We start from the raw sequence: 3,153 nt of genomic DNA, 5'->3' as shown, positions 1-3,153 counted from the left end.
ACTAAATGGGGAAAACAAATCATGGATAATTTAGACAGACAGAAATTTAGAGAAGAAAATTGCTGCAATCAGACAGATCTTGGAGTTGAATACCTGAGGACCTGAATGTGTGTGTTACTATAACATGGGTGCTATTCACATCTCAGATGCTCGATGGAAAATATCTTTAGTCACTCATTATATACCTCACTATTTTTTTTTTGTCTTCATCAGAGAATGCTTATTATGCTGGTCTGAAGTCAGGGATTCAAAGTTGGCAATTACCAGAAGTGTATTCGTGATGTCGTGGCATAAAGATCCTCTGGTTTTTCAAAATGAATGGCTTGATTGAGTGAGAATAGTTCTACAGCAGTTTTCTTGCCAAGTTATGATAAGAACCTTGATACGACTGTGTCTACGCAACACGATCAATGTCATTAGACCACTAACCTTGTAGAGTGGCCATGCGGAAGCCAATCCTCAATAAAAAGCACATAATGACAGCCACCTCAAGGACTCTCAGACCAAGAGAAACTATATTCTAATGAAACAAAAAAAGCTTTGACTTGAATTCAAACGTTGTGTTTGGAGCAAACTAGGCAGTGTTCATCACCTGGCCAACACCGTCTCTACAGTGTAGCATGGTGGTGGCAGCATTATGCTGTGGGGATGGCTTTCAGCAGCAGGATCTTGGAGACTAGTCAAGGTCAACAGAAGATGAATGCAGCAATGTAGAGAGACATTCTTGATGATAACCTGCTTCAGAGCTTCTGTAACAAAGATAACAAAGGTCTCTCTTTAGGACCGCTCTGTGAGTGTCCTTGAACATCTCTTGGAGTGCTGAAAGTGGCTGTGCACTCATGCTCCCTATCCAATCTTATGCAGCTTGAGAGGTTCTAAAGCAAAGGATGGGATAAATTGCCCCACGGATTTTGGGGTGAAGAATGAATTCTGGAATAAGGCTGTAATATGATAAAATGTGGAACAAGTAAAAATGCCTTGGTTATGTTCCAGATGCACTGTATGTACTTAGCACTGTACTGCATAGCAGGTAAAATGTATGCTTGGCAGCTTTTAGAACATTTTCAGAACTGAATACTACGCTTTGAATAGTGGTCACAGGTTCAAAGACACACATGAAATCCATTGAAACATGAAAGAACTGTAGATATATAAGCCTACAGTGGAAAACTGTTTGCAACCTTCTCCTGCTTAACATAAACCAACATGTTCAGTATAAGCAGTGACTCAAAAGCGAGAGCTTAGGTGCTGCTACTGTTGCTATGGCGCCCCCCGTGTGCGGCAGCCTGTTACAGCAGCTCTGCTCATTCTGAGTTTCTTTCTTTCTTATCTTTTTTCTCGTAATTTTTTTTATAACTAACGTATTAGTAATTAGACTCTGCAACCATGTTCTACCGTTTTGTGCTAGTCCTGGTCGTTTTTTTCAGTTTATTTCTACTGTAACCCAGTGAGTTTACACGACTCAGTAATGCACTACAACATGTTATTGTTAATTGGGATTTATCATTACTCTGTTAATCACTGAGTTGATCAAAAATAAATCAATAATAAAAGATAAATACTATAAATATTTCGGACCTTGAAACCATCGCGGTGAGTCAGAAGCTGTTAAGCTAACCTTGAAGCTAAAAAGCTAACAAGAAGTTAACAGGGAATATAATGGCCCGATTTCAATGTTGTAGATCTGCGCGGGAGCGGATGAAGTGGACAAGATCCTCTCTGAGAGTTGAACAAGATCCTCTCTGAGAGTTGAACAAGATCCTCTCTGAGAGTTGAACATTAGAAGTGTGCTGGTGAGTTAAACTGGGACTGGGCGAATCAGGCTAATTGAAAAGCTAACTAGCCTAATGCTCATAGCTGTAGCTGACCACGTTTTCACTGTGGGAGAACACACGGGGTTTCTCACTGAGTTCAGCCATTTTGAGCACTCAGCTTGTGTGCTGATGATATTCTAGTATTACTTGTTGAATATTAAATGCACTAAAATTAAATGATGGAATAAGTTAATGTTGATCTTAAAGGTCATGAATCTACTTTATTTTGTTACATTTGATGCTCGAGCGGCACTGGATAAGATAAGATAAGATAAGATAACCTTTATTAGTCCCACACGTGGGAAATTTGTTTTGTCACAGCAGGAATAGATAGATGTCCGTGTGTATTCTTACTGTGCTGATACGTTACCACATACTGTAAAACTACAGCCTGTGGGTTTTTGTATATTCTTTTGGTAATTTTATTCTGTACATTGAGTGTAAATAATATATTGCTTCATTGCTATGCAGTGTAAAGCAATGCTCCTGTAATTCAGTTAAAGGGCAATACTGTAAAAAAATAATCTACCATAGTTTATGGTTTATTTCTGATTTCTGATAGAAATGTGCACCTTGACGATAGAATAAGCTGATTGTGATTTAAAGATTGCATTCATGATTAAGATGCACTGTATAGACTATAGTTAGAAATTAGAATTAATGTTTTGTGCTTGTTTTGTTATAGCACTTACATTATTTACATATGGCCATGTATATCATTAGAGTGTGAACTGAATTAGTAATAGTCCTGTTGTTTACAGGCTAGGTTTTTTTATGGGATCGTGAGACCTGGATCTCTTCCTGACGAGGAAGATGGCGAGCCTTTTCCTTTGAACCGAACCGAACCACAGCCATTCTGAGTTGGCCCAGAAGGGCAGGTTGCTCTTCTCTCACGAACAATTGCAACAGTGCGGTAGGACGAAATCGCACCAATCACAAACTTTTGACCTGTTGGATTTGACTTGACTGAACACTGACTATTAAGCCGGCAAGACTGACATATCTGAGCTCAGCTAGGATTCTGACTGTTATTATTATTGCTGTCACTGTATTTTATTTTATGTTTTCATTCCTGTTCATAAAATGCTGTTAAATTGTTGCTAAATAGTTTAATACAATTCATAGCAACTTTACCTGTGGCTCCAGTCATTCTTCTCCACGCAACTCCCTTTATCCCTCCTGCGAATCTAGCTATTGGCCCATTCTCTCCATCTTACTTTAATTTCCCCTACCCTATCCTGTACTTGGCTACACTACTTTTTTCACCCGTGTCTGGGGACCCAGAGCAGAGATCCTTTGTTTACGTACTACCTGCCCCGGGAGTTATCGCGATAACAGC

At 39.3% G+C, this 3,153-nt stretch overlaps 1 long non-coding RNA gene across 1 annotated transcript; it reads left to right on the top strand.

Moving 5' to 3' along the window:
• The first annotated feature begins 1,579 nt into the window (after positions 1 to 1,579).
• On the top strand, positions 1,580 to 2,947 carry LOC113009354 (uncharacterized). The gene is made up of 2 exons (XR_003270162.1): positions 1,580 to 1,793; positions 2,576 to 2,947. It is a non-coding gene; the product is annotated as an uncharacterized LOC113009354 (long non-coding RNA).
• Positions 2,948 to 3,153: the final 206 nt, after the last annotated feature.

This window comes from Astatotilapia calliptera, chromosome 17 (genome assembly GCF_900246225.1).
Source record: "Astatotilapia calliptera chromosome 17, fAstCal1.2, whole genome shotgun sequence".
NCBI classification, from domain to species: Eukaryota; Metazoa; Chordata; class Actinopteri; order Cichliformes; family Cichlidae; genus Astatotilapia; species Astatotilapia calliptera.
This window is presented reverse-complemented; position numbering and strand designations above follow the sequence as displayed.